Here is a 12,603-nt window from a genome sequence, read left to right on the forward strand (position 1 = left end):
GTCGCTAAACTCATAGTAAATGATATCTGCTGTTCTTTGCTGTCCTAAAATCCCATTCCTTTAGCAGAATAAAGGCAGTCAGGAATATTTACAATGTACTGATTATCCTTGGTAAAACCATACTGACTATTTTCAGTTTTCTTCTTCTTTCTGTGTCTAGAGATATGACACGAGAATTTCATTTGTGTTTTTTTGTAGGGGCTGAAGTGAGGCTGAGCAGCCTGCAATTGTTGTCTGTTCTTTAGTGCTTTTTGAGTATAGGCACATTTGCTTTTTTCCAGTTGGCAGGAGTTTGATGGTCTTTCAAACAAGACAAAATGTGGCCTTGCTCCACAGCCAGCTCCACACATCCTTGGACACAATCCTTCTGACCACATAGGCTGGTATGAGTTAACTTTTCTCTAGCAATCCCTTGCACATCCACCGATTGTCTTCCTCGCCTCCTTGCAACCCAGGTTTTGAGGCATAAAAGACCTTGAAGATTAGTGTGAATGAGATGCTGATTTCCTCAAGTTTGTTTGTGCTCACTTTCACTAAATCACCCAGCTGTTCATTAACAACCCTGCGTTTTCCCTGTTCAACCTTTTACCACTAATTTACCAGCAGAAACTTTTCTTACTACTCTTGATGTGCAAATCTATGCTCTAGCTGAGCTTTATTTTTCTTGATGCCATCCCTATATGCCCAGACAATGTTTCTACATTTCCCCTTTATAGCACCCAATCCTGCTTCCATCTCCTGTGTTTTGTCTTGTTTTTCCATTGGAATTCAGCCATGATTACATACTTAGCCTAGGTGGTCTCCTTTCTTCTTCTGAGTACTGGGATGACCTGTTCTTGCCCTTGTCTTAGACTTAAGAGACCTCTTCCCTTCTTTAAAAAGTCACAGAGTGAAAATATGCTTCTTCCCATACTGTGCGTTGACGGAGATGGGAATAAAATGTCCTCAGCTGTAGGACTAAGGCAGATATTTTACAGGTGCATTTTTGACTTGAATAGTAATGTGTAATTTGCAATCTTCCTCATTTGTAATGAGTATTTGTAATATCCTCTTGCTGCACAGATATCTGATTTCTGCTGACACCACAGATTTTACGTGCTAGAGTGCTAATGTATTCTTCTAAGTCTTGAATCACATTCCTTACTCTCTGAGAAATAGAGTTGAAACTGGTACCTGCAAGTATAATTAAAGACCACGCAGACTCATTAAGAGCAAAGTGTATGCTGCGTGGGAGAGGAGATCAGGATTGCTCCAGCAGCTTTTATTCTGACATTTTGTTTACTATTCAAAATAGCAAGACTATATATACATATATATATATATGTATGTATTTAGCTCCACAAAAAACACAGTGACTAGTGCTTTTGTCATTACTGTTCTGTCTCCAGGCCTGATATTAAATAAGCATGGAATTTTGGATTTTGGCCAGTCTGGACCTTTTAATGCTAATCCTTCTGTCACCAGTCTGCATTTGTGCAATTCATGACAGAGAAGACTCATTGTGCATACCTGGAGGCATTCTACTTGTTTCCACAGTGCACACCAGGAGAGGTGCCTTTGAAGAAACTAGTGAAATCTCCATTTCAATACCATCACAGTGCCAGCCTTAAGACCTAATATGGAGTAGATCACATATAAGCAGATATATGAAAAAAACAAAAAACAAAAACAAAAACAAACAAACAAAAAAAAACACAAAAAACCAAAACAAGCAAAGCAAAACAAAACAAAAACCAGAGTGCTTGCTAGACACATGTAGTAAACCAGAGAGAGTGATTTTTCAGACTACAGGAAACTATTATATATGCAATTTCCATATGACTGGCAGGTATGGAAAGAAAGCTGGAATGCAGGAGTCACTTCATGGGTATGTTTGCGGACTGCTGAAACAGATGCTTTCTTCCAGACAGATTAGTTGCCTGCTTGGCATGGCAAAACAGAAGAGTCAAATCAGACAGGTACTGAAGGAGACCCATTCACATAAGAGAAGTGAATAAATTATTGTTACAACCACATAAAAATTGTTTGTGCTCTTTCAGCTCTATTAGTGCCTTTTAGGATGAAGGCTTCAAGGAGATAAATTGTATTTTATCTTTTCCAGCAAAATCCAACAAAGTGTTTCATCTTGAAGCAAAAGGCAATTTTGACAATTAGTGATACAGCCTTGTCTTTGTTCTTTGTCTTTAAAAGGATTTCTCACATTACCTTTTCAAGAAATTAGTCTGTGGATGGAACTGAGCTTTTTCTGCCAACGCCATTAGAAGTTTCCCCATCTGAAGCACACAGGTTTCCAGAGACGCCTCTGAGCTGTGTCCCTTCCCGAAGGGCTGCAGGCAATGCGTTCCCCAGTGCTGGCGGTGGTCCCCGTGCCCCGATCCCCACCGATGTGCCGCTCGTGCCTGGCAGAGGGGGCCGACACAATCACATCGCAACAGATCATTGTTCACATACCCAGAAAGGGGTGTTTGCTGTGCGTTGTAGTTCCTAGTTCTGTTCCTCTTCCCTTGTCCTTGCTTCCACAAGAGAAAACTAGCAGTGTTTTGATGATCTGTGCCTCTCTTCCATGTGTTCTGCTGTTTTAGTGCACTTTGCAGGGGTTTTGAAGGCTTAAAAATTTATTATTATTATTATTACTATTATTATTATTAGTGATAACTACGATTTCTCCCTTGTGATATTTGCCATGTGGCTGGATGAACTCTTTGCTTCATACTCTTTCAGCTGGATGCTTTCCCTGACAGATGGAATTCCCTACCCAAACACTGCTTGAAGCACCAAAGAAGGTATCACTGTGCATGATGCAGTCAATGACTGCAGACAAGTTCTTAGAACTCTTTTTTTCCTTTCCAGTAGTCAAATGTATTCTTCCTGCTTTACCCCACTATAGGGATAGAGAGACCAAACATAATATGCAGGGCAATTGAGGCTCCAGTAGCAGATCTCAGAGCAGTCAGTGAGAAGGATTTGTAGCACACTTCTTTCTTCTTTGCTTTGTCTCTGTCTCTGCTGGCCTGAGATCCTCAGAATATTGGTTCTCAGCCCCTGTGTCAGAGAACAGGACACTCAGCGTGTTCACATACACGCCCTGCAGCAGACACAGGCATGCAGGTTTAATTTACTGTTATCTTGCAGTGTTATTTTGTGCAATTCAAGACTTTATTAGATACTGCAGGCAGGAAGTGTTGTCTGAAAGCTTCAGAAAAATAATTGCCCTGTTTAAGGGTAGTTTCGGTTCTTCTTAAGTTTGTGAAATAGCTGTTGACAAGAAATGATTGTTAAACAGAAAGGAACAAGATGGGTCCTAAGCCAGACCAGAAGGTAGAGAAATGGATCAGTATACTTATCATGCATATCCCCAACAGTATTGGAAATGAGAGCTACTATGCATTCAGGAAAGAAGAACAGTTTCCTTAGTACTGCGCTAAAAGGTCCCACTCTTTGCCAAGGGAAAGGTCCGTCATCTGTATGAGTAACTTGAGTGGCCACTCACAGATGCTGGAGTGCTCCAGGAGATCCAGTTTTCTGCAGAGAAGGGGCCAAGCAGAACACTTGGGACATAGATCTTAGGGTGCTAGATGCCAGCATTATTTCCTGATGACTTCTATATCTGCTGGCCATCTTCAGTCATGGTGAATGGAAGGCTGTAAATCCCAGTGACTCTGATGTCTTTTAATGATGCCTTTATAATGTGAGGCCTTGCTGAGGGATCTAGATACACTGGAGCATTGGGCAACTGGCAGTAGCATGAAGTTCAGCAAGGGAAAGTGCTGAGTTCTGCATGTGGGACAGAACAGTGCCAAACACAGGCACAGATGAGGACGAGTGGCTGGAGATCAGCTCAGCAGGATGGCACGTGGGAATGCTGGTGACAGAAGCTCAGCATGAGCCAGTGCTGTATCTGGGCAGCCAAGGGGCAAACTGGATATTGGGGTACACCAAACACAGCACAGCCAGTTGGTCAAAAGAAGTGATTATGCTGTTATGTTTAGCATTGACACAGCTTCATCTTGAATATTGTGTGAGTTCTGGGCTCAACAATATAAAAAGTTGTTTAGGTCCTTGAACACATGCAGAGGTGGGCAGAAAAGCTGGTGACAGGGCTGAAGGCATGATGTCCTATGAGAAATGCTGGGGGCACTGGTCTGCTCAACCCTGGAGGAGGCTGAGGGCTGACCTCACTGCTCCCTACAGCACAATGAGAAAGGGGAGCCAGGCTCTGCCACTAGGAGCCAATGGCAGAATGGAAATGGCACATTAGGAAACATTTATTTACCATGAGGGTGGTCAGGTGTTGGAATAGGCTTCCTAGAGAAGTGGTTGAAGCTCCATGGCTGTCAGTGTTCAAGAGCTGTTTGGATAATGTTCTCATTAGTACACTTCAGCTTTTGGTTAGCCCAGAAGTGGTCACACAGTTGGACTTCATATCACTGTTGGTCCCTTACAAATGAACTATTCTATTCTATTCTGCTATAAATTTTCTAAAACTTGGTGCCTGGGAAGACAGACCACCAGTACTGTGCAAAGGGCAGGTAGCCGGAGCTCAGGTATTGTCTCTTTTGGCAACTACCCAGAAGCTCCAGGCCAGGGATGGGCTGGGCAGTTGGAACCTTGACTCCTTTTCCAAGCTCAGCACAGCCCACACTGACTCCAGACTCCCCATCCACTCAGTCAGGATGAGGTGCGCTCATGCAAGGTGCCCTGCATATTACAACAAGACCAAGAGAAGAGACAAATGTGGCAGAGTGGATGCTGGACAGAAACCTATGAGAGCTACAATTTCTCAGTACTTCTACTACAGCAGACCAGAAAGTAAAATCCAGATAGTTAATGCCGTTTTTCTTGGTGCATTTTTCAGTTTTAATCATTCTTGGCTCTTGTACTGGATCACAGTATTGCTCAGAAGATGTGTGGGGAATAGTCTAGTTCTTACTTTAAATCTGTTAGACTGGAATTGTATTTCACAAAGTACCTTTTTTTTTTTTTTTTTTTTTTTTTCCTATTCTCATGCTGAACTATGCACTTGCTTCCCGCCTTGCACAAAAACTCAGTTCTCACTTCAGTGCTTAATTATTTTAATGCATAATTCTAAAGGCAGGATGATTTTATAGAGATCTCCAGTGGTTATTATGTGGAATTCCTTTTACACCCCTGCAGAGTCACTGGTTACTCTTGCTCCAGTAGAGCTAATCTTACATCAGAAATAGACCATGCAGCAGTTGACTTGTTTTCTATTCCTTGCTGTCACAGACGCTAGCATGGATGTTTTTAATACTATGATTTTTTAAAATCAGAGTGCAGATAAAATCAGGCTGCAGATAATTTTGAATACTCCTAGGGAGTAATTGGCATATGTATAAATTATGACTCTTTTCGACATCTTGTGGCTTAAGGATGGGAAAAGGGAATCATCATCTGACTTAGCCTGATAGAGCATACACATTGCAAACCTTCTAAGTGATAGACCTGAAACTGCCAAGGCAGAAATGTAACTCACTTAAGTGTTATTCTGGCCTTTACAGTTGCTGAGGACGTACGTTATACTGTTACGGAACACCATCAGGAATTTTTCATAAAATGATCATGGGACAAAATTGAAAGGACACAGGCTAGTAAAGATGTAGAATTGTTTGCTTGTAAAACAAGTGCAAATTGCAATATCAAAGCCAATGCATCCAGTCATCCAGACTGATGTTGCAATATATGGTGCTGTCTCTTTACTCATATGAAGAAATAACTATACAAAAAACTGTATAGTAAAATTATATTGTATGAATGCTTTAAAATCCAGCTGTGTATTTGCACACAGAGCAAGACATCAGCTGAATTTTTAGGTAGACTCTCTGGATGACTGAAAGGTTGCCAGTAAACACCCATCTTTTTACTGTAAATGGATGAGTTTGTGCATTCATTTCTTAAGAGCTAGGTTGCTTATTTTTCACCAGTACATTCAGGAATGTGTAACACTATTGGGGAAAGGAGCGTACCCGTATCTTTATCACATCTGAAGTGCCATGCATCACAACAGAAGATCCTGCTGTCCCCTGAGCCACCAGGCTGTGACTGTGGAAGAGGTGTCTGGCTGCTGACAGTAAATCAACCTAATCTGTAGGGCTTTTTCTCGAGAGACAGCCAGTATCAGCTCCATAATATAACTATTTGCTCTGTTGAGTTACTGAACAGTTGACATGAGATAAGAAATTGAGTTACTCAAGATCAGCTTTAGGTTCAGCACTGAAGTCAGAAAAATCATGTGGGAGAAGGCTGTATCTTAAAGTGTACTTTCCCTCTAATTAGTTCCTTTTTCACTTGTCACCAATTAGGACAGAGATCATATCTACAGTGATGTACAAAGTACTGATATCTACCAGTGATCCATGGTACCCTGGTATCCTGCACATCACCATGGTGTGTTCATAAGATTTCTCTGTAGTCTACTGTTCTATGCTTATCACTTCTGACACTGGGGAAGTTTGTAAGTCCTGGGGCTGAGATTAAGACCTTGGCTGAAGGCTTTACGACCGCTGATGACTTTACGATCCTAACTCCCTAGAAGTTTGCAGCTAGGCCAATTACCGAAGTGACACCAAGGAGATGAGTGGTAAAATGGCAATTTATTGAAGCAAACACACACTTATATAAACTATGCCTTTTGTGTACGCCTACTACCTTGTACATGTCACCGATCCTTCCAGAAATGGGGAAGGGGCTGCTGCGTAACAGCTCGATATTCCCCGTATTTCGCCTAATACACAACATTGGCTTCTGTTACCTGTTTCCTAACACAAATAGGTACGTTTTTCTGCCTTGAACCCTGCTATAACTGCTGCAATCTGCATTTGCTAGTGTGAAAGCAAAGGCTTTCAAATAATGAGGTTCTCCTCTACATTTCAAACACCGTTGAAAAAGCAGAAAGCACTATTTCTTTCTCTCCAACTTAGCCATACATCTTTCTCTCATAATTTCATTTTCGAAAGGGGAGGTATCATACACAGGATTTGCTAATATCATTCTTAAAATCAAAGACATTCATGTGTTCAGACTTAGCTAATTTTCTTGTTTGTTTTCTGCCTATCATATAGCAAAGTTGGTAACCTGAAAAGCAGTAGTACAAAGTCCATTTTACTTTCCTACCTTTAAGTTCCACATCTATGTTCACACAGATAAAATACTTCATAGCTAAACAATCAGTGAAGTTCTTGTAGAGCTTTTCAAGCACATATTTAGGAAAAAGTTCATGCTCTTTTTGTTTTTGTTTTTTTTAAATTTAGGTCTAATTTGACAAACTAGCATGACAGCATGTTAACTAATTAGGAAAACACAAAACTAGGTAGAATAATATCACTAAACAGCTTGATAACATTCAGTAACAATCCAGAGCAATTATTTTGAAGTCAGTAATGAAAAAACAAATGCAATTACATATTATGATGTTGCGTAACTGCAAGGTAAACAAAAAAATACCACAGTTTAACTAATTTTACTAATAAGAAATATATGCCACACACACTAAAGAGGAGTTAACAGTCTAAAATACATTTGCATGTAACTATATGAGTTTGTTGTGTTGTTTTTTTTTTATAGTGCCAGTGTGTAAAGAAACACTATGTTAACATATTTGTTGTATGTTGCTGATATGTCCGAGACCTTAAAAAGGTTTGGAGAACATACTTGGTTGAGTCTGCCCAGCCTCCAGGATAAAAACACCTGATATAGGTGCTTTGGTTTTGACTAAGAGCTATAAGTTTTCTAGTGGTAATCTGCCTGCCTCCTGCTTGGAGCATTTTCTGTCTCTCTGTACTGACCCTGGAAGTCACGGTGTCTAAGAGCAGTCTGCTGCAGGGTTGCTGCTTCAGAAGCAGGGAAGAAGGCTCCTCAGATCTGCTGCTGCCACCACTCTGCAGGGTGTGCTGACAGGTTTGACTTGAATTGAAAGACCGAAGGCCAAGGCACAGTTCAAAACAGTATCTCTTCTTCTACAAGAAAGTACCCTATCTCTACCCAGTCCTTTTAGAAAGAGCTTTTAGTAAAGTAATTTATGGGCCTGGCAAGCAAGCAAGCAGAAAGTGTAAATGGAAAAATGGCTGTTATGAAACTGCTCTGTCCTGGGCAAACTGGGGAAAGAGCAATTTTCAGACAATAGCACATCTGGAATGAAAACATGTTACATAAAATGCTCTTTCAAGTGATGCAACAGTAATACAATGGGAATCAGCTTTTGGCCTATTTGTCAGACCCTAAGCATTCACCAATCAAGAAAAGCTAATGCCTGCTCTGCTTTGTTGTTTTTTGTTTTGTTTTTTCCATTACCCCATTCGTTACCCCATTAGTAGTTTGTTTAAAAGAAATTAAACATGGAATTTATCACTGCACCTGACCTTCAAGCTTTTAGGATTCCCTCAGTTAATATCAAAGTTTTTTTCCAGAAGACTGGAAATTCACTGCTGCATTTTTTGGATAGGTCTTATTAGTGAAGGATTAACATTCATATGCAGATGCAGTCATTCAGTGCCAGGAGAAGCAGATCTCATCACAGAGAGACCTGGACTTCAATAGGGAGGAAGTGGAAATCCCAGTCCCTGTTCATGACACAGTTTCTGTACTGCCCAGAATGTTTTCCCCTATGGGTCTTTATAACCAGATATAAACTTGACTTAAAGATGAGATGGGAATATTGTTGCTCTATGCACATCCCTAAATCACAGTGTTCAGGAATTTCACCTCTTCCTTCTATTTAATCTGACTCAGCAGCTGAATTATGTTTGTTCAATTTATGCGCAGCAAGAATGACTGATTAGGCCAATATTTTTCTAAGCATCCTTTTGAACAATATCTGCATAGAGGACAAAAAGATGTTTCTGTTACAAAAACGTTAGAGATCATCAGTCACGTTCAGATTATTTCTGCACATGATTTGTAAAACTGTTCCATGAAATAACATCAGAGCAGGAATGTATTTTTTCATATGAACAGTATCCTGAAAGGTTCCAAAAATGAGCTGAGACTTGTTTTGCTTTCTTCTGAGCCAAGCTGAATGGTTTGCCTCTGCTATGCAGCCAGTTTTTCCTTTTGGTAGTTCCACTGGTGGTTTGCTGTGGGTGGGAATGGGAGGATATTTTGAATGAGCTCCTGGCCCCACACAGCACCACTTAAAATCCAAACCCTATATCTGAGAGTCCCCTTGGCTCCTCTGCTCTGCTCTGAGCACACCGAGAGACCACAGCCACTCCTCACACATCGTGCCCTCTGGTCCCTAGCAATGAGGAGAAGAGCTTTCTACAGGGCTGCATCACATTAAAAGGCATCACTGGCTTTGGCTTGGGTTATTGGATCCAGCTTTATTTTAGCAGAAAGTTTAATCCAGAATATGTACAATATGCAGGATTCATTCTTTGGTGCTTTCTACAAGCTTCAGCATTGGTTCTGCTGCATTTTGTCACAGTTCATTGGAGCTGTGTTAAACCTTCATGAAGAAAAGCATATGCACATTTTTCCTCTTGGCTGTCCATTTGCTCCTCTGCTGTAGAGCTGTCACTATGGTGACACAAAGTTCTCCTCAGACACCAGCATGACTGAGAGAGCTTTATAGGCTGGCTTCCCAATCAGATTTTCATTCAGATGATAAACCCCTTCATATATCATCCCCTTCAGACTCTTCACTATCTTTGTAGCCCTCCTCTGGACACTCTCTAATAGTTCTTTTTGTGCTCTCTCTCAAAGTTCTTTTTGTGCTGTGGATCCCAAAACTACACTCATAGTGAGGCCACACATTTTTTATTGAAGCCACCTTCTATTGATGCCAGCTGAAGGCTTCATCTGTACAGGGGGGTTCCTACTATATACAGTGTCAGTAGGCAGCAGGTTTCTCAATAACAGCTTTTTCAGCATCAGGCATTTTTTGTCTTACTTCATGACAGTGTAAAACTACCCTTATCTCCAGCACTAGCTCCCTCGGAAGTGTCACCTGACAGCCATTTCTATCCCATCTCATGAGGTCTATGTTTCCTGGTCTACTATGCATTCAGTCTTGAACCACCCAAAGCAAGACAGGAAACCCACGGTGGCTTAGCTTCAGCGGTGCAGTTCTGCTGTGCCCCTGGTACTTCACTGTGTGCCTCACCATTTTCATTTTCCCTTCAGCTTTCTTTGTGCAAACTCCTAGTGAGTGGCATCAGCCTGGCAGGAGAAGCCCCACTGCTGGGATCTCATTAGGCCTGGTAGGTGGATGGAGAGTCCTGTCAGCCCAGCTGTGCCCTACTGGCTGGCAGGAAGACTGCCTCACCTCGGGGTATTGAGAGAGAAGTTTTAAAGTTTTCAAAAGTTTTAAAGCATTTATAGTCCTGAAAATAATTTGTTTGAAAGGAAATCGATAGCTCTCAGAGTATTGTACATGTATGTGTTCTTTCAAAAATGTACTTACAAAAATGTAAACTGGAAGACTGGTTTAGCAAAGTTTAAGAATTTGGATGGTGTGTATAGGCATCCCAAGGTGGCAGTGTTAGGCAGCCTTTCAGTTTTTTATTGTTAGACAGGGAAACCTTCTGTTCTGGGCAGACAGGCAGCAGAACTGCATTCATTTCATTATGCAAGACTCTGGATCCTTGTTTTACTCAGCAGCATCTGCCAGTAATGAAGAACAAAATGAATTAGTGCAATTAGTTCAGGGGTCTTGTGATACAAAATGGATGACACAAGCTTAAACCTGCAGAAACACTAACAATGAATTGCATTACTCATATTCTCAGTGGTCGCTTTTTTCCCTGTTACAGGGCCAAGGAAAATCAAATCGACCTTTAGGTAAGAGGCAGCAGAAAGGAACACATTACTCCAGCATCCCTTAAGGACAATTATAATACTGCCTTCCCCTGCAGGGCTGTTGCAGTGCTGAAGAACTATTGTGTCATTCCTAATTTATTGTTTACTTATGGCAAAATCCATATCATGTTTGTCCCAATTTCTGACCCAAAAATTCCTTGTTAAATGCATAGAAGAACCAAAGCCACTATTTTTAATAGGTTTGATAGCCTTAGTTGCCCAAATGTGTTTCAGTGCCACCTCTTTCTTATGCCAGGGTTTTTCCCCTTGCATTAGGGGGGAAAGCCCAAACACATATGGGGTCCTACATCCACTTTGAGCTCCCCAGAGCAGGAAAGGCGTTGACTCCATGGAAGAAGGTCACAGATATGACAGAAATGATTAGGGTGCTGTAACACTGTGCATACAAAATGAGTTCAGCATTCTTGAAGTGGGAAAACAGTAAGGATGGAGCCAAAAGTGCACTGCAACAGCAGCAAAGGCACCCACCAGAAACCAGAAGAGTCTCTTCTTTCCTGGGAGGATATTTGACCTAGGAAAAGAGAACCCTTGGAGATCCTCACCTTGGAGAAGATAAGGGGAAAAGATTATTTATTGCAAGGCACTTGAGAAAATCACCCTGGCCTCAGGTCTACCAAGTATAGTCATATTGTTCCTTCTTTTTCAAATTAGATTTATCCTGATTTCGGAAGTTAGGAAGAAACATTTAATGTGTTATATTTAATTCTGTTGGTGGTCAGGCACCATTGATGATAGAATCACAGAATTATAAAATAGCAGGTTGGAATAAGGTTGGAAGGTACCTTAAAGATCATCTAGTTCCAACTCTCTGTCATAGGCAGGACTGCCACTTACCACATCAGCCTGCACAGGGCTCTGTACAACCTATCCTTGGGCATCTCCAGGGACGGGGCATCAGCAGCTTTTCCAGGTGACCTGTTCCAACACATCACCACACCCTGAGTAAAGAATTTTTCACTAACATCTAACCTAAATTTCCCCTCTTTTGATTTAAAACCATTCCCACTTGTCCTATCACTATCAGACCACTATCAGATCCCTTAGCCTTTCTTCACAGGAGAGGTGCTCCAGCCATTTGATCATGTTCACTGCCCTTCTCTGGACCAGCACCAACTGCTCTGCATCCTTCCTGTACAGGGGGCCACCGCCTTGAACACAGTTCCCCAGATGGGGCCTCATGAGGGCAGAGGGGGAAAATCACTTGCCTTCCCCTGCTGGCTGCTCCTGTTTTGATGTAGTCCTGGATACTGTTGGCCTTCGGGGCTACAAGTATGCACTGCTGGCTCAAGTTCAGCTTTTCATCCATCAGGACTCCACAGCCCTTCTCCACTGGGCTGCTCTCAGTGTGATCTTCTCCAGATCTGTTCACATATCTGGGATTACCTCGACCTAAGTGCGGCACCTTTGCATTTTGCCTTGTCAAACCTCATTGTTCTTGTGTGCCACTTCTTGAGCCTGTACATGTCCCTTTGGGTGGCATCCTTTCTTTTGCATCAACTGCATCACTAATCTTGTTGTCATCTGCAAACTTGCTAAGGGTACACTCAGTCCCACTGTCTATGTTGTTGATAAAGATGTTGAAGAGCACCAGTTCCAGGAGGGACCCTTGGAAGACACTGCACATTGTTGGCTTCAACCTGGACATATAGCCACTTACAACAACCCTCTGGCTACAGATATCCAATCAATTCTTTATCTCTCTAATAGTCAAGCCTTCAAATAGATCTCTTTGCAGTGCAATAAGATGACATCAGTTGTCCTTCCTGAGTC

The sequence above is a fragment of the Excalfactoria chinensis genome, chromosome Z, assembly GCF_039878825.1.
Source record: "Excalfactoria chinensis isolate bCotChi1 chromosome Z, bCotChi1.hap2, whole genome shotgun sequence".
Lineage (NCBI taxonomy): Eukaryota > Metazoa > Chordata > Aves > Galliformes > Phasianidae > Excalfactoria > Excalfactoria chinensis.